This window comes from Myotis myotis, unplaced genomic scaffold, assembly GCF_014108235.1.
Source record: "Myotis myotis isolate mMyoMyo1 unplaced genomic scaffold, mMyoMyo1.p scaffold_m19_p_9, whole genome shotgun sequence".
Classification (NCBI taxonomy): Eukaryota; Metazoa; Chordata; class Mammalia; order Chiroptera; family Vespertilionidae; genus Myotis; species Myotis myotis.
This window is the reverse complement of record NW_023416401.1, coordinates 11,173,700-11,192,895: the sequence shown is the minus strand read 5'-3', so window position 1 is coordinate 11,192,895 and position 19,196 is coordinate 11,173,700. Positions and strand designations below refer to the sequence as shown.

General features: G+C 52.3%; 1 protein-coding gene across 3 annotated transcripts in view; it reads right to left on the bottom strand.

Annotated features, from left to right (window-relative positions):
- The window catches only part of ZBTB7C (zinc finger and BTB domain containing 7C), a 288,772-nt gene that overhangs the window by 131,123 nt on the left and 138,453 nt on the right, over positions 1 to 19,196 (bottom strand). For all 3 annotated transcript variants that reach the window (XM_036322899.1, XM_036322900.1, XM_036322898.1), the window contains one exon: positions 2,321 to 2,382. The gene's annotated coding sequence lies outside the window, so the exon portion shown is untranslated. The remainder of the gene's footprint in view (positions 1 to 2,320; positions 2,383 to 19,196) is intronic.

The window sequence follows — 19,196 nt, the reverse complement described above, 5'->3', positions numbered from 1 at the left end:
AGGGGATAGATAAGGCCTCCCCTTGCCTCCGGTACAGATATCTGCAGTCCAAGGCACATGGATCAGGCCAAGGAGAGACCTGCGCTGTCCCATCCTTGTTCAGCCACTCCTTCCCCATCCTGCTTTCCTCTCTCTGACACGTGTTCCCTGGACCTCTCCCTAGATCAGCCGTGGGCAAACTACGGCCTGCGGGCCGGATCCGGCCCGTTTGAAATGAATAAAACTATTGAAAAAAAAAAGACCTTACCCTTTTATGTAATGATGTTTACTTTGAATTTATATTAGTTCACACAAACACTCCATCCATGCTTTTGTTCCGGCCCTCCGGTCCAGTTTAAGAACCCATTGTGGCCCTCGAGTCAAAAAGTTTGTCCACCCCTGTCCTAGATGCATCCAGTGCACCTGAATCCTTGTCTCAGGCTCTATTTCCAGGGAATCCACCCTAACTCAGTCACCAATGGCTCCAAATGGAGCCCCCCTGTGTCTTCCCAGAGGGTTGCCCCCGGTGACAGGAGCACACATGATACTCCATCTTCAAGGGCAGAACCATAATCGCTTTCCTGCCCAGCCAAAGACCACGAGGCTGACACCATGTATCCATGAAAGCCAGCAGAGCAACACAGGGACCATCCAGAACAGAGAGTTCCCCAACCAGACCCCTGCGGGACCACACGAGTCCTCTTCCTCCCCAGAATGAGGAGCAGGAGGCGGGGCAGACCCAGAAGGCCTGTCCGGTAATCAGATATCTAGTTACCTGCCGCAGAAAGTCAGAAAGTCGGTGTGAGCATCAGCTCCACCACTTATTAGCTGAGCGAACTGGAGCAAAACGTTTAACTACTGGGAGCCACAGTTTTGTCACCTGCACAATGGCAATACCTGATGGAGCACGTGAGGCCCATGTGAGGCGGTGTCGAGCGTGATGCAATTGGCGACTCGACGTAAATACTGGTGGTGGTTCTTGACATTTAGAACTGGCTAGTTTCCTCTGGTTGCTTGGAACAAGTAATTAATTAACGTCTGTGAAACGAATAAAGCCCAGGTGCCCCTCATTCTGGGCATAGCATCACAGAGCTCCCTGTGGGAGAAGCAACTCTGGGGACAAGCAAGTGGACGCAGGGAGACCTGTCCCGGTGACTGTCCATCTCGCGCTCAGGGTGCGTCTCCATCATTGATGTCATGGTGTCTGGAGGCCTAGGCTGCAGCTGTCTGGGGAGGGCTGTGTGTGTGTGTGTGTGTGTGTGTGTGTGTGTGTGTGAGAGAGAGAGAGAGAGAGAGAGAGAGAGAGAGAGAGAGAGAGAGAGAAATATAGGGAGGATCCCCAATGTGAATTTCCTATAATCTATCTAGTGTATATAGTGACATCAAATACAACCTTGAATTTAGGGAAGGTGAAAAACCCATTCATGGCATGAGTCACAAACTGGCAGAAACTTAATTTTATTTGCAGAAATGAGGGGCACTTGATTCCAGCCTGACTCTTTGCACATGGACCATTTATGAAGCCATTCCAAGCCCTTTACCACCTGGCCCTGCCCAACCTCACCAGCTCCCCATCAGACCCAAGCCTGACAGCCTCCTCGAAGGCCACTGGTGCTCCCACCCTGGTGCCTCTGCCCCGCTCCTCCCTCCTCCACCAGCCCCGTTTGAGTCCCTCTTTCCCCAGGAAGTCTTTCCAACTGCTCTTTGTCACCAGCATTTCTGCCTGTGCCAGGGGAGCGAGTGCGGGACGGTCTGCCCGTTCATACAGTGTTTTGATGGTCTCATGTACAGATGTCCTCCCTCCCTGGACTGACAGCAGCTCCATCCCAGAGCCCCAGCTGCTGCCTCTCTTGTATTTCAGAGGCTCCAGCCAGTGCCAGATATTCTCAGCTTAAGGAAAGGTTTGGGTCATAGGACTGCTCTTAGTTTAACACACTGTTAAAGGGCCTATATGAGAATTTACTATTCTGAATAGGGTCAGCCTAGCACCAAACTTAGAATTGTGCAAACTGTTTGTGGCTTCAATGTGAAAAAAATGCACATCTTCCTCAATCCTGGAGGAGTCCTGCTCTCCCTGTGCCAGCGACCACAAGGGAGGACGCTCTCTCAGGAGCCAGTGGGAGTGCTCTTCACTTAGAGAGCAGAGCTGGGTTCAAACCATGAGCCTTCCACTCAAAGCCTACAGTCCTGGTCCAGCCCCACCCAGCCAGAGGCACCTTCCAGAAGAAGAGCCGAAAGCCAATTCCGTCAGGTCATGCTCCCTTCCCCAAACAGGGAAACCCGCCCACTCCTCAGGAACACTGTCAAACCACAGACCTAAAAAAGCAAAATTCATACTCACAAGCAACAACGCCTTTGTCTTAAATTTCAGGCCAGTAGTTTCTCTGCAAACCTGCTCATTTCCTGCAAAGAGAAGAAGCGGATGGAAAAGCATATTAGCATCTGCTCTGAGCATCCTTCGGCAGTTTCCTGGCTGACCTCCGGCTTCTGTGCCTTCCCTGCATTCTCACTCCCAGCAGCACGCTCCCCTCCCAGGAACACCGTGTGCTAGTTGGGTGGGTGCCCCTGGCTCCCCACAGGATCCCACCCCTCCCAGGCCGTGGGCTCCATCCATGCCGCCTCCCTCCCCCTCCCCGGCGCCATGCCAGTCTCAGATTGACCACTGCCTCCAATTCCCTGAAGGCACTGGGCTTCTTCCCACTCTGGAGTGAGGCCTCCTCTGCTGTAGCATGGGGTTGCCTAGCAACCCTGCTGCCAGCTCGGAAGGCCCTCCTAAATTGGACCTCACAGCACAGGGCATCTCCTTGTACAGCTGCCTGAATCTTAACAATCTGGTTCTGAATAATAACACAATGGTAATTGCATGCATGGGCCCCAAACTACATTTAAATAATGTTCAAGAGCTGACACAAACCAACAAAGGCCAGAGAACACATTGTGAGGGTCGGCTCTAAGGCCAGGCAGGATGCTCCGTGTGGGAGGAGCTGACACCACAGACTTGAGTTAATGACAATGCCAACCTCAACGGTGAATCCTCCTGCCTTCTGCCCGAGTGTGTCACCACTTTAATGTGTTTTAAGTGACTTGGGGGTCTGCAGAGGCAATTAATGCCCAGAGGTAGTGATGCTTCAAGAAAGGATGTCCTTCAGTCCTTCTTTTGCAGGGAGTGGGCCGGGGGGATGGAGGGGTACAGGACAAGGAGGGAGAACAGTGCATGAGCGATTCCCTTGGCTTTTATAACTATAGCCTAATACGTTTCAGAAGGGGGGAGAAAGGACTTACCAAGAGAGAGAACCAAACACTTGCTACCTTAGTGAGGGACAAATTCCACATGACTGATGTGTTTCAGGACAAGACGTGAAGGCGAGGAGGCCTTGACACTGGCCAAGGCACAGACCGAGCAGCTTAGGGGGTGTGGGAAGGCCACATGGGCCAGAGTCCGGTCTTCACACTGCATCCCTGGCGGAGGATAATGACTCCGCTGAAGGCAGACAGGCCTGTGCACGTGGGCAGTGGCCAGCTGGCAGCCTGCTTCTCGTGGAGCGATAGCAGCGAGGGCCAGCGATCGGCCCTGACAATTTGAAAACCTAAAACACATTTTGGGGAAGAGCTCAAAATGCTCCTGCAAGGGACTTAAGCAGATATTTGCACACCCACGTTCATAGCAGCATCACTCACAGTCAGCAGGAGATGGATGTAATCCAAGTGCCCATCGATGGGTGGATGGGTAAACAAAATGTGCTATATACCTACAATGGAATGCTATTCAGCCTTAAAAAGGAAGGAAATTCTGACAAATGCTACAGCATTGATGAATCTGGAGGGCATTATGGGAAGTGAAATAACCCAGACACAAAAAGACAAATGCTACATGATTTCACTTATATGGTCCCTAAGCAGTCAAATTCATAGAGACAGAAAGTAAAATAGAGGCTACCAGGGGTGGGGAATAGGGAGTTAGGGCTTGATGCGTACAGAGCGTCAGTCTAGGAAGATGAAAAAGTTCTAGAGATGGATTGTGGCGAGGATTGTGCAACAATGTGAATGTACTTAATGCCACTAAACTGTACATTTAAATATAGCTGGCAACTTAATTTTTTTGCTATGTGCATATTTTACAATTTTAAAAATGCCTCTGCAATAGAAGTGCAACCTACACAGCATTTCTCTGCAAGACTTCTGTCCATATCCACAAAACCCTGTTCTCAAATTGGCCTGAGCCATCCACAGCTCTGACAGGGAAACTGTCACCAGGACGCAAGGACACACTGGAGAGGAGGGCTTTGGGCCAGGGAGACCGTGGCTGGCAAGCACGGTGCTTATGCAGCATCGTCGCAGGCAGAGGTGTCAAAGGTTGAGAAACAGAATTCTCTGGTGCCCACCTCCACCATCACCCTCCAGAATGTGGCCTCCTCGTACCCAAACAGTCCCATTCACCATGTCCTCTGCCTGCCTCCTTCCCCAGGCACGTGGGCTGCAATGGCACCCCCATTGTTACCGTTGACTAACTCTGTGCTCCCTGCCTAACAAGCCCTTTCCAGTGCCCCCCACCCGACCTAATCCTACTCTTTTTCTTTTTTAAAAAACTATTTTTATTGATAACAGAGAGGAAGGGAGAGGGAGAGAGGGAGAGAAACATCAATGATGAGAAACAATCACTGATCAGCTGCCTCCTGCATGCCCCACACTGAGGACTGAGCCTGAAACCTGGGCAGGTGCCCTGACTGAGAATCAAACTTCGACCTCCCAGTTCATAGGTCGATGCTCAACCACTGAGCCACACCGGCCGGGCAATCCTACTCTTGCTAGTGGACCTCCATCAAGTCCCTCTTCTACCAAGCCTTGTAGATGCCTCCCTCATCTGCTTTCTCTGAATGTCATAGACCTCAACAAAACACTTGCTTGGGTCCTCATGTCTGGAAGTGACCCCTCTCCCAAGAAATCCCTAGCAGGACCCTGGTCAGGGATCGTCACTACATTTTCATCTACCACAATCCCTCTCTCAAGGCTGAGCACTCAGTGGGCTGCTCAAGGCTGCTGGGGGCGGCCCTTTCTCAGGGAATCTGATCACAGCTCTCCTGCTGCGGGGGTGGAGAGGAACACAGCAGTGCTGGCCGCAGAGCCCTGCAGCTAAGCACTCCAGATGGGCATGCGTTCTCACCAGTCCTTTAGAAGTGTAACGCAATGCGTGCAATAAACAATCGAGCATTTACAGATTTTATTAATTTGGAAAGGTTATTAGAGCTAACAGCTTCTCCGAGTGAGAGTAAATGAATAGCATAGATTATTTTTTTCAGGGTCCCGATTCTTTTCTTGGAATGTTCTTTAAGCCTTAAAAAATAGTGTAATGCCCGAACCAGTTTGGCTCAGTGGATAGAGCATCAGCCTGCAGACTCAAGGGTCCCAGGTTCAATTCCGGTCAAGGGCATGTACCTTGGTTGCGGGCACATCCCCAGTGGGGAGTGTAGGAGGCAGCTGATCGATGTTTCTCTCTCATCGATGTTTCTAACTCTCTATCCCTCTCCCTTCCTCTCTGTAAAAAATCAATAAAATATATTTAAAAAAAATAGTGTAACAAGTAAAAAAAAAAGGGGGTGGGTGGGATCCAGGCTTTCGAGACAGGAAAAGCCGGATGGGAGCTCTGCATAAGCCTCTTCCCCTCTCTGAGCCTTAGTCTTCTCTGCAAACGGAGGGTGTGGACGCCAAGGTTCCTTCCAACTTTAAACAAAAAATAAAATTACGAATCAAGGTGAGAATGTCAAGTTAGCAACCTTCCAGGCTAACAGCTACTCCCCTGTCCTCACCCATCCTCCCAGGTGTGCCCCCCCCGCCCCCCAGAGAGGTAAGGTGTGAGCTCCTGACCCCTTCAGCCCGCAAAAGAGCCCTAGTGACTGCAGGTGCCTCCCCAGGCCCCGGCTCTCAACCCGACCGTCTGGCTGCCTTGCTCTCATTAGATCATTAAGGAACAGTCTGGACTAATAACTTGTTTTCTCGAATCTCGAGAAAGGCTGGGAATGCGCCAAAGGGCATCATCTAGAGTAGACTCTGTCTCCCCAGCCCCTGGCTCCGGGACCAGTCCATGCTGTCTGTCAAGGGCCAGACCTCTGTGGGCAGATAGCTGCTCATGCCCCCCACTCCCCCACACCCTCCCCAGGAGAGAAGGAAGCAGCCTCCAGGGACCGCAGGGCTCCGGCCGCAGCCCGTGTCGTGGGGAGAGACAGCCCTCGCCCAGACTGTGCAGGCCAATACTCCTTCTCTCTAGCCTCGCCCTCCTTCTCTCTGCCGTGAGGGTACACAGGCACTGGGACGCTGTCTGCAAATGTGTGCCCAGCAACACCATGCCCCCACCTCTGGAATCAAAGCTGACGACTCACAACACTAATACTAACATGAGCAATGATATTAGTTAATGTTCACTAGTGTTAGTGCGATGCTCTATGACTTGAAAAAAGCACAGGACGTAGAGTTACATCTGATGAACGTATAGCAGCGGTTCTCAACCTGTGGGTCGCGACCCCTTTGGGGGCCGAACGACCCTTTCACAGGGGTCGCCTAAGACCATCATCGGAAAACACATATATAATTACATATTGTTTTTGTGATTAATCACTGTGCTTTAATTATGTTCAATTTGTAACAATGAAATTGGGGGTCACCACAACATGAGGAATTGTATTAAAGGGTCGCGGCATTAGGAAGGTTGAGAACCACTGACATATAGTAAGTTGAAAACATCGTCAGTTGAAAGTGCATTTCATGGCACACTGCAGAGTATTGGTTCTTGACCCCTGAGATCATGGGCTGACTGGGAGCTGTGCCAGTGCCCAGCACTATGAGCAGTATTGCTTGCAAATTGCTAGCCCGGGAAAGGATCAACATTCAAACTCTGAAGTACGGTTTCAGGTGAATGCATCACTTTCACACCATCGGTCAAGTTGAAAAACCCTAGTCAAACCATCGTGAGTCAGCTACCGTCTGTATTTCCCCACATACTTGCCAGGCACCTGCTGCAGCCCAGGGGCTTTGCTACCTGCTGGGGACGCAGACATGAGGAGGTGTGGTTCCTGCCTGTGGACTCCCTCCAGGGAGATAAGGCACAGAGAAGCTGAGTGACTGTCTCAGAGTCATCCAGCGAGCGTGCTAGCCCTGCTCGGGCCAAGCCCTTGGACTCAGAGGCCTTTCCTAACTATTCCTGCATGGCCTGCAAATCTAAAATAATAAAAGCGTAATATGCTAATTAGACTGGACAGCTGAATGACCTTCCAGACGTCCTTCTGGACGACCTTTGGAATGAAGTCAGGCCTGCCATGGCTGGGGCATGTTGACATGGCTGCAAAGGCCAAAGAAAGTTGCTGAGGCAAGCCGCTGCAGTTGCCAGGGCCGAGCCCCTTGCATGTATTCCATGCATCGGGCCTCTAGTTCAATATGAAGTTTAGCCTGCACAGTGTCACCCAGAAGGAACCAGCCAGAGGATGGCATAGTTGGGGACAAGTGCGGGGATTTCATGTCCAGAAGGAAACAATGCCTGGGAATGCCAGGCCAGGTTTGGCCCTGGACACCCCAAAGGGGCAGGCCCTGGGCGGGGGACAGGTGACAGCCCACTGCAGACATGGCCTTGGCCCCTCTCAATAAAGGCCCTCTCCTCATCAGCAGTCTTTGTAGACCTTGCAAGCTGATGCAAATTCATAAAACCTTTTTGTTGTTGTTAATCTGCCTGACCCTTCTCTCGCAGAAACCACCACAGCAAGAGAGCCTGGCAGGTGTGATCAGTGGTTGGGCGTCAACCTATGAACCAGGAGGTCATGGTTCGATTCCCAGTCAGGGCACATGCCCGGGTTGCGGGCTCGATCCCCAGTGGGTGAATGGATAAGTAAGCTGTGGTACATCCAGAAAATGGAATCTTATTCAGCACTAAAAGGAAATGAGCTGTCAATCATGAAAGGATATGGAGGGGACTTAAATGCATATTACAAGTGAAAGCAGCCAATCTGAAAAGGCTACAGACCGTATTGTTATAACTATGACATTCAGGAAAAGACAAAACTAGTGGTTCCCAGGAGGAAGAGAGGACGGATGAATAGGTGCGCACAGAGGAATGGGAAGGCTGTAAAAGTACTCTTTATGATGCTGTGATGGTGGATACATGTCATTATACATTTGTCAAAACCCATAGACTGTACAACGCCAAAAGCAAACACTACTGTAAACGAGTGCAATGGCATTATCAATATTAGTTCTTCCACTGTAACGAATGTACCACACTGTAACGAATGTACCTTCCCCTGCAAGGTATCAATCAGTAGGGGAAACTGGGGTGGGGTGGGGGGAGAAGAGAGGAATGGGGTAAGATTTCTTTGTACTTAATGCTCATTTTTTCCCTATAAATCTAAAACTGCTCTTCAAAATAAAGTCTGTTAATTAAAAAAAAATCAATCACCCCAAATGGGGCCCCCACTGGGCGTTGGACCCCATGCTGGGGGCTTGGAGGAAAGGCTGTGGGAAAGCACAGGGGGAGGCCAGCAGGGCCCCTCGCTGGTGACACAGAAAGGGTCTGCACCCCAGCAACCAGGAGAGCCCTGGCTACTGGGCAATGACTCAGCCTTCACTTGTCCACCCTGAACACAGGCCTGGGCCAGGCTCACCCTCCCTACCTCCCAGAGAGGGTGTCAAAAAGAGGCTCAGCCCGCTGCCTGCAAGCCAGACTACCGTACACCAGCCTCTTCCTGTCCCCCCACCCCTGCAATCCAGATAGAGAAGGTGCCCACAACCATTTACTGAATCAGACAGTGACTGTGCCTGCCTACTGCTCTCCCCAGTAAGGGAAAGAACCGACTGTAAGCTCCCTGAACCCTCAGCAGAGGATTTGCTCAACAGAACGAACAGCGGAATTCAGGTGGGAGTGACACAGTGGGAGAGACCTGTATTTGGTCACCGGGCCACGGTCCACAGCCCTGAGTGTGTCTCTGAGGGGGGATGCCTGGCACACGCTGGCCTGCTCGGTCCTGAGCCCCACCCAATGGGATGGACGTATCCCTGCTCCGGCTGGGAAGGGCTGAGAGGCCAGCATGCCCTGAAATGGGGGGACAAGTGTGTGGCGTCATTGCCAAGCAGCCCATGGGGACAGCAGGGAGGCCAAAGCAGAATGAAGGCCGTGGGCCCAGAGCCCCTGTAGAGGTGCCTGGGGGAAACCCAGGATCTGTTTATAGAGGTGACCTGGGGTCCAGCCCATCCCACCAAACCCAGCAGAGTACTGGCCAGAGAGACAGACAGAAGACAGAAAGACAGAGAGAAGGGAAGTGTGTGTTTTGTGTGTCACTGGGGAACGTGTTTTAGGCAATGGAATCCTCCCTCCTTCAGTCATTGCTTGGGGGTGACGGCCCTTAGAAGTCCCAATTTCTGTGACCTTGGCTTGGAATCTTAAAATAGCTCTGAGAAGGAGGGAGGCCGAGCCAGGAGCCAAAGCCAACAGTTGGGGCCTGGTCCTGAGAGGGGGGTGGGGGTGGGGGGAGAAAAGCCTGTCCAAGGAACGAAAGCCCAGGCCTGCTGCTCAGTCACGCACTTATTTTTTCTGGCCTCGGTGGATGTTCCAGGGGCTGGGCAAACTGGAGGGAGAGTTGTCAGCAGGAGTGGCCTGGAGCAGCTGAGAGAGAGCATGGCTGCTCAGACCCCTGCCCCAGTGGCCCCTGCTCTGACTTCGGGGGACCTGGAGGAGTTGGTGGGGGTGAGGGGGAGGTGTAGGAAAGGGCAGGCTGCCCACTGAGGGTCCTCCCGCTGCATCTGGCGGGTGAAGCTGGGATGGATGGTTAACTCTGAGTCAGAATATGGGTGGGCGCAGGGGAATGACAAAGACTATTCACTAACATAATATCGACTAAGTTCCCTCTGAGAAGGAGGAACAGAGAGCAGCATGAGGACGTCTCCTGTCTGCTGGCTCGAGGGGAAGGTGTCTCAGCAGCAGCAGGACCCTCCCCTGCAGGCTGAGGGCAGGTGGGTGTCTCTTGGGTTTAAGGAGATGGTTCTCTGTCCCCATTCCCTTGGCTGATGGCGTTGAGGAGGCGCGTGCTGTGGAACTACCTCAGTGGTACCCCCAGCTGGCCGGCCTGGTTCTGCGCTGAGCGGGGCTAGGATGCCAAGGCTGCCTGTGGGCAAGTGCTGGGAGAGTAAACCAGAGGGCAGTCGGTCCTTGTAGGGACCAACATCAGGCAGGTGATGGCCTCTGGGACTCCACGCAGCAAACAGGGAGGCAGGCTGGGTCTGTCTTCCCTGACCATAGGAGCCTGGCTCTGTGGGGTTTGCCCCTTACCTATTTCCTGGTGCCCTGAGTCCTATTTCTCACACTCGTTCCTTTACCTAAACCTGCTTTCCAGAATGTTCTATCTCCACCTGGTGTCCAATGTGACAGGAGTACATAACGCCAGGTCTTCTTTCAGAGAAAAGGCATTTTCACACCCCCCCCCCGCCCCTCCTCTCAGGTAAAAGGAAAAAGTGATCTCCTGGGAAAGAGATTAACTTGCTTGTGATTTTTGAACTTCACTGTTTACTCTGCATCACAACAATGACTAATCTGGCAGTGACATCCAATGACAAGTAATGCACAGGCAGTGTGGGCGGTGTAATGGATGGAGGGAAAGGGGACACAGGGAACGGCAACCCTTACAACCGAAGGGGAGTCCCTGGGAGAGGGCTGCCCCCACAGTTGTCCCCTCCAGCTCCAGCCCTTTACCTTCCTGGCACTGGACCACTCCCTCCCAACACGGAGCCCTGGCAAGGAAGCCATACATTTTGTTGTCTCAACCAGGACACTTCTGACAGTGAATGGGGACACTCTTAATAGTTTACCTGGGACACCAGGCACAAAGTGGCTATTCCAGGCCAAGCAGGTGTGTCACTCCAGCAGTGTCCCTCAACCTCTGGGGCTTGGGAAAACCCAGTTCGAGCTCTTTTCTGGGAATTCCATGGCATGACTTGGAAAAGAGGTGCCTGTCCCAGCCACCCAGCTTCCCCTCAGGAGGAGGCATCAGGACTGTCCTGAGAGACGCCATCACGCCTATCTAAACCCTGTGGGCCGAAACCGGTTTGGCTCAGTGGATAGAGCGTCGGCCTGCGGACTGAAAGGTCCCAGGTTCGATTCCGGTCAAGGGCATGTACCTGGGTTGCGGGCATATCCCCAGTAGGAGATGTGCAGGAGGCAGCTGATCGATGTTTCTCTCTCATCGATGTTTCTAACTCTCTATCTCCCTTCCTCTCTGTAAAAAATCAATAAAATATATTTAAAAATAAATAAATAAATAAACCCTGTGGAAGCACCACATGCCTCCGTGTGACATACAAGAACTCTCTTGTCGGGCCTGCCTGCCTCCAAGATTCCCCACCTCAGATACCGCCTCCTGCAAGAAGTCTGCTCAGATACCCCACATCTCTCAGCATATTGTATCGCATGCGTCTTATTTCCTCTTACTGGTGGCCACCTTGCCCACCAGTTTATCATCTCTGGAGGGCAGGGAGTGTCCTGTGTCATTCTTCTCTGGACTCTGCTGTCCCTCCTCTGGCCCCACACCCCACCCCAATGCCTAGCTTATAGGAAGCCTCTGATTTCAAGTTGCTGGACAGAACCGAGTTGAATGGATTCCTGCAATTTCTCCTTGAGGGACCCAGGGCTCTAGAAGGTGTCATTAGCCTTCTGGAAGTTCATTGGTTCTCCCACACCGGCTTATAAATCACCTTCAGGGCAAATACTCCTGAATTTCTATGTCCATTGCAGGGAAAATGGCGGGATTTATGCAATCATGCGGCGTGGTGATTATTGGGTGGGGGTGTCTGAGATAAATCCAGGAAGGGCTCAACAAGAACTCTATTTTCACAGCTGGGGGAGCATGGCTTGGCCAGTGTGCCTGGGTGAGGACCTCCACTCGCTACCTAACATCTCCCTATCGCTTGGAAAGATAACAAAGTCATCCAGATGAAGTATAGGAAGGTGGTGCATGCAGTAGGCTCAGGATGTAACCAGGGAGGGCTCCTGGAGGCAGCAGACAGTAAGCAGTGTTGTGAAGGAGGGGGAGGGTGTAGAGCGTAGGGGCAAAGGGAAATCTAAAATGGGGAGACTCTGAACAGGCGTGGGTCCAGCATAATCAGGGCAGTGAGCTACCAGGTCTGGCTGGAGCAGAGGGTGTGTGCAAGGAAGAACAGAACAAGCCACTACGAGGGCAGATAAAGAACTCCAAATGCCGGCCACCTCTGGGCTTAAGTCTGAGGCAGCTGTGGAATCACGCTGCCCGCACTGCAATGGCCTGTCCGGAGAACCATGGGAGTGGAAGCTGGATAGCAGCTTCTTGCTCAGGCTCCCAGGGAAACATCTGCGAGGGAGCAGAGGGACTGGCCAGGCTGGAGGCATCCCCGAGTGAGTTTCTTCCTGCTTCCCCTTTGCTGCTCCCAATTCTGCCACCTCCGGGGAACCCAGCCAACTGAGCATCCGTGGTCCAAAAGTGTACTCTCCCCCTGCACACAAGCCTCTGAGCCAGATGGGTGGGAGTTTCCAGGAGCAAAGCCCTTGCAAACACGCTGTGGTAGATGTCCTCTTAGCTGAGACGAGTGGCCAGCTAAGAGAAACATTTTAATGTCTAAAATGCTCTCGTACATTCATTCGCCAAACCTTGGATGCAAAGCCAAGGTCTTTTCTTCAATCTTGTGTCCCCTGGATGGGGCTGTTCCTGTGGTCTTTATTGTATCACACTCCTACAACATTACCTACCATTTCCAATTACAGGATTTTTAAAAAGGGGAATAATAAATTAAATATACGCATAAAATAATCGCGTGCAAAGCCTCCTTTGCTTTTTTGGACCTTTCCTCTCACCTTTCATAGTTGTTTCACCCACGCCGACCCTAACAGCATTCTTAAACAATGCCGAGTCTTTTCTGGGCTTTTCCTAAGCGTCAGCTTAGTTTTTATTGAAACAACTCTCCCGCCCTCTTTTTTTTTTTTTTTTTGCAATGGTATTTAATTGGTTTGTATAATACTTAATTAAATTGCATAATTACAACAGCAACTTCCACTGGCATAAACAGGTTTGGGAACTAAGCCAGCTGCCTCTAGGAAAGCATTCAGCTCAGCTGGTGGGAGCAGACGGGGTGGCTGTTTTGGACAGCTACCTTCCTACCCCAAGTGTTCCCCCAGCTGCGGGCATCCATCAGAGGGGCTGAGGGAGCGGGTGAGTTTGGCAGGATAGTGAACTGCAGTGTATAAAGCACTCTAGTGCTTCCCTTTCTTTCAGGAGCCAGGGTGAGGTTAATCCTCCAGGGACTAAGGACCTGATGCCGCCCTGTCCCCCATGCTGCTCCTCACCTGGTTCTGCTTCCTCCTACCTCCATCCCATGCTGAGCGGGCCCTGGTCCTCCAGATGCTTTTCGCCTCTTCCCCTCCTACTCCCAAGGCTCCCACCCATTGCAGCTGTCTAGGAAGGATTTGGCAAACCAACACCACAGCTTTAGTGACAGGCAGTAGCCAAATGTACCACCCTCCCAGAGATGATGGGAACTTCTCCCAGAAAGGAGTTTCTAATGATGTCATGTCAGGCATCTGTAGTAAGTTGTCTGGGGAGAGATGTGGAGTCAGGGGAACGTCTAGGAGTCGTCCCTCAATCACACCATCTTCCCGAAGCGGAAATTGTTGACCATGTCCAACTCCAGAGTCCCAGGTCAAACCAACACGAATTTACTTCTCACCTCCCCTTAGGAGATGGGGCTATGGACTCACCTCTGCTTTCTTCTTTGTTTCCCAAGCCCCTTATATGGTAGCATGGGATGTCTCCCCTCTTTTAACCTCCATTATCAAAGTCGTTTTTCTCTATATGCAGTCTTCCCCATGTCATGGGTCACACAGAACATGTTAACTTTTAACTCAAATGCCATCAAACCAACCAACCAATCAATCGTAAGCATTAGCAGCACTGACAGCTCACAGGGAGACGAAGGAAAGCCCTCCCCCAGAGGAACACATTTGCGGTGGACATTGGCTGTGTTGAACCACCTGTCATTCTTTCCCTCTTCCTCTTGGGAAGAGCACCCTAATTGCCTCCCTGGCCACGAACTGCCCCAACAGCCAATGTGTTTTAGGGGTGGGTCATGATTGGCTTAAGCTGGTCAGCTCAGCTCAGCTCAGCTCCCTGGCCATGGTGATTGGAACAAATTCCACCTCATCAGTTGCAAGGAGATATTTGCTGGGACCTCTGGGGGAGAAGCTCCGTCAGTGGAGTGAGTGGTTGAGGGCACACACTAAGCCTGGAGCTGTGCAACCGTGTTGTTACTATTACCGAGTTCAGAGGGCAGCACTGAGCCGCAGAACAATGAGCCGGAGACTCATCAAGCTACTGAACATCATCGGGCTTCTGAACTCTTCATTTACCTCAGCTAATAAATTCCCTTTAGTGGTTTTTAATTGATTAACTTCAAGGGAATTAAACTAATACATAGACATGGCCTGAAAAATCAAAAGGAATAAAAGCCCAACCATGAAAAATATCAGTCCTCGCTCCAGCCCTTCCCACACTGAGTTCCACTTATTTCAGTTACTCCTTAAGTTCTTTACCTCCATGTTTCTAAATAACACGGTGTATTAGTTAGCTAGGGCTGCCATAACAAAACACCATAAGCTAGGTGGCTTAACCCACACGAATTTACTTCTCACAGTCCTAGAGGCTGGGGAGTCCAAGGCCAAGGTGCCATTTGGTCTCTGGTGAGAGCCTGCTTCCCGGCTTGCAGACAACCACCTTCTCACGTTTGCTCCCATGGTGAAGAGACAGTGAGCTCGCTGGTGTCTCTTCTCATAAGGACGACAATCCTACTGGATCAGGGCTGCACCCTTACACCCCATTAGCCTTAACTGCTTCCTTATACAGCCACACTGGAGGTCAGGGATTCAACCTATGAATTTTGGGGGAAACACAATTCCGTTCATAGCACAAGCTACTATTTCTAGACTCCCACTTTTGGGTATTATCTGTTAGAGCCCTGTAATGGAAAATGAGTTTCTATCTCTTATGCCCCCAACTCCACCTCCTCTAAACCCACATTTCTGTTTCCTGTGTCCTCCCAATGCAGGGATCCCACCATTTTTGGTTAAATCAATTGTCTGTGTTCCCAGCATTGTGATGGTGCAGCTGTTGGTCATCGATGAGCCACATTATATTTCCTTTCTTGCATAACTTGTTTTCTCCAGTGTTAAAAATAGCTTCATATGCACCTAACACTTATTTATACACAAGTGCACTCCCACACATTGCAGTGCAGTAGGAATCTGTCAGTTCCGTTTTCAGGAGTCATCCCATCCAGAGTACCCCATCCTCTGGCTCCAGTCTAGACCTGAGCCTGCAGCACTGCTGTCACCTGGGACTTCGTACATGAGATCCCTTGTGTCCCAGTGAGGGAACCCAAGGTGCATTTATTCCATTGCTGCTATAACAGATCACACATATGAAGTGGCTTAAAGCAACACATTTATTATCTTCTGGTTCTGGAGGTCAGGCGTCTGAAACAGGTCTCGATGGGCTAAAATCCAGGTGTGGCAGGTGGCATTCACTCTGAAGACTCCAGGGGAGAAGAGGGTCTGTTTCCTCGCCTTGTCCAGCGTCTAGACGCGCCCACAGTCTTTGGCTCCTGGCTCCTTCTCTCCATCTCAAAGCAAGTGACCTCAGGTCTCCTCCACTAGATGAGTAACCACCCATCCACAGCCTTCCTGGCCTCTACAGACTTACTGACGTCTCTTTCCTGTGGTCAGCTCTCCCATGTTCTCCTCGTCCTTGCGGAGTTAGGCTTTGTCATTTTCTCAATGCCATGAGTGAGGGGTGACTAGGAAGGGGGCAGAGATAAATGGACATGGCCAACGTACCATGTTTAATGAGAAAGCCTCTCTTTGATCTTTGGACTGTTCTAGGTGGGGTTTCAGTCCCAAGAGGCAGAGGGTGCCCAGCTTCACACACAGCTGCATGACAGGCACCTGCCACAGCTCAAAGCACACGCGCCACACTGCCCCGGCCCAGGCCACACTGTCCCTGCTGGGCAGCCAGTTCCCAGCTCAGGCCATACTGCCCATGCTGGGCAGCCAGTTCCTAGCATACTTCCCAATTCAGGGTCCACAGGCCCCTCTCCAGTGTTCACACTGGCTGGAGGGCAAATCATGGCTGGGTCCCTTGTGGGGCCGTCAACATTCATGAAAAGCAACAAACGTGGTTCCCATTTAGTTGGGGAGAGGCCAATGGCGAGTGGCTCACCACAGCACCATGAAGGGCAAGGCCAGCGCCCTGGACACTGCCCTCTCAGGGCCCAACACAGAGGCAGAACATGCCAACGGCAGCTCGGATCACCGCACCTGTGCAGGTGAACTCTACTCTCCACACAAGATTGGCTGCAAACTGCCCTGTGCCGCAGATCTCATTGAAGCCGCTGAAGGCATTGTTACGTAAATACCTCAATTTTGGAAAGTGAATTGTTGCCCCTGTTCTTTAGAGATTCAGACTCTGAACACCAGGCACGCTGAAAAGGAAACCCACTTACTTTTAAATGTGTTGTTTTTGTCTTTTAAACAATAACAACGACAATAAAGGAACTTTCCACCCGACCAACAGCCATGCCCACATTCCTGGGAGCAGGGTCGCAGCCACAGAGGGTTTCTGTTGTACCCTAACCCACTCGATCGAACCTCATCTGTTGTCCATTCCCATGATGCCATCACCTTGGGCTCTGTCCCGGCCACGGTCCACACTCTGGCAACTTCCTGACGGAGCCCCAGTGGCTCATGCCGCTGGTTTCCTGCTGCTTCCTCCTCCCCCTGGACCCTGCCCCTCCTTCCACCTGCACTCCAGGTGTCCTGCCTTCCTCCTGCCTCTTCCCTCCATCTTTTCCAGAGCCACTCCTTTGTCTTGGCCTCAGGCACCTCTTTCTTTTAAAAATTTGTTATGAAATATTCCCGGCATACAAAAAGGCTCAGAACTCATATAACAAACACCTGTGTTCCTACCACCTGGCTACGTAAACAAAAGGCAGCTTTTCTAATCCCGGGCCCACCTCCCTTTCTGACACCACAATTCCTAGCAGCCTTTGTTCCATTTCTTCCCTGGAAAAAGCCCAGGTCACAGCACAAATCCAAGGCCCAGCCAGCTGTCACCTGGACTTTCTGCATGAATTCTGTCTCTACCATTCATGGCTGCGCACAGCTCCCAGCTTCCAGCCTGCCAGGTCCTTCTGTGATTCCCTGTCCCAGAGGGGAGTGGTTTGCTTGGGGTCCTGCCAGGTTAGAAGTCACACCTGGGTGATACCGCCAGGGCTGGACCACATGGCCCCTCTGTGCATCAGTCACAGGGCAGGGGCTGGAGAGGAGGCGACAGAAGGACGCTCTGCTTCCCAAGGCCTCACAGCCTCTTGGGGACAATGGGCACTTGCACAGAGGCAGCCAAAGCAGAGTTAGGGGGATCTGGGGGACCCACCTGTGCAGTGAGAACGGAGGCTAATGAGCCTGGAGAGGCTGAGAAGGGTTGGAGCCTGAGCCCAAGGAGTGGGTGGGATTGAGGGAAACCCAGAAGGACAAGCCATGAATCAACAGAGATAGGGTGGGGAGAGGGAGCAGAGAAGGCTAGCCCAGCCAGGCTGGAGAGGACCGAGATGAGGCAGGCAAGAAGAGCAGGCTGGGCAGGGTCTTGGGTGGCAGTGGGCCACGGGGGTGGGTTTTGATGCTAAGAATGCTAGGCCCCCACCTCGGCCAGGCCTGCCCTTGTTCTCAGACCCTGGCTGTGTGTGTTAAGAAGACCGTTGTCATTGCTTTCCCACCCGCCCTCCACACCTGGCCCCTCTGCATACAGCCTGTGGGAGGACATGGAAGGGGAGCTCGGACACTGACCACACTGTTGACACTGGCACTGCCTGGACAGAGGCGGAAGATGACCGCTGAATAGGCGTTCACCTGCAGTCCACTCCTGGAGACAAAGGGTCAGCCAGGAGTCTCCCACAGTACCTGGCACCCATCGCCCTGGGCAGGGGGCAGGGAGCGAGGGTGCCTTCCTCACCCCTGCACGTATTTCCAGACTGGAGTTCACCACCACCTCCCACCTGCACTCCTGGCCTTGTTCCCCATGAGGCCCTGCCACTGGTCTACAGCCACCCACCCCTCCCTCGCTCACACTGACCCGGGGCCACCCCATCCTCAGCCCCACCATCAGGGCTGGGTATTCCTGTGGACCAGCACTGAGCTCCACCACCTCCCCCACTGCACCATCTTGTAAGTCATTCCCCAAAATGAGCTGTGTCTTACTCGTTTTTATAGGCCCAGCATCCAGCCGCAGGAGAGGCTCCATGGGGGTAAATGCAGGAAGGGCCACCCCCAAGTGGCCTGTGCTTCGCAGGGCTTCAAGGAGGGGAGTCTGCGTGTCTCCTCCCCCCACAATTTCTCTGGCGATTCTTCAGTGACAGCTGTAGACCCTCCCCAACCATTCTCTTGGGCCTCTGAGCCTGAACCAGGTGTCCCAACATGGGAATCATAGTATAATGCCTCCCTCACACTCCCAGCAGAGGGGGGCCCTCACCTCATGGTCCTCACCCATTCTCTCTGAGGTGCCCACCCTCTTCTGCATCTTCCCATCCCTGACTTACACCCAGGCTCCCCTACCAGGTCAGAGTCTCCAGGGGGGAGAGTGTCTTTGAAAAGACAGTAGTCACACTGGAACGCTGGCCCCTCCTCTTCACCCATCCAACTCCACGCCCAAGCTCTTGCTCAGGGCCCGCCTTCCCGATGCCCCAGCCACATTGATGTTTCCAGCTAAGTACACATTGCTCTCGCTGTCTGCTCATCTGGCCACTGATCAGGAATGTTCCCTCTGGACTGCTTCTAAGGGACACTCTCAGAGCTGAATGGCACTGTAAAGAACAATGGATCCCCCCATAACCTCGCTGGGAGCAGGGCCATGCAGAGGGGAGGGCACACGTTGGTGGCTCTGAGCCCGTTGGTAATAGCCCGAACCCCAGGTCCCCTGCTGTTGGTTCAGGGAGCCCTCCTCTCCATGTAGGTTGGCGCTTGCCTTCTTACCCGCCGCACAATCCTGGAAGAGAGGGACCGTGCTGCACACCCTGCGGTAGCCCTACTGGAGGGCCAAGCAAAGGATTGCCCAGAGCAGGGCCATGGCGAATATCTGGTGAGCGGTTGTGTCACGCGTTCCAAGGTCTCAATCTGACAC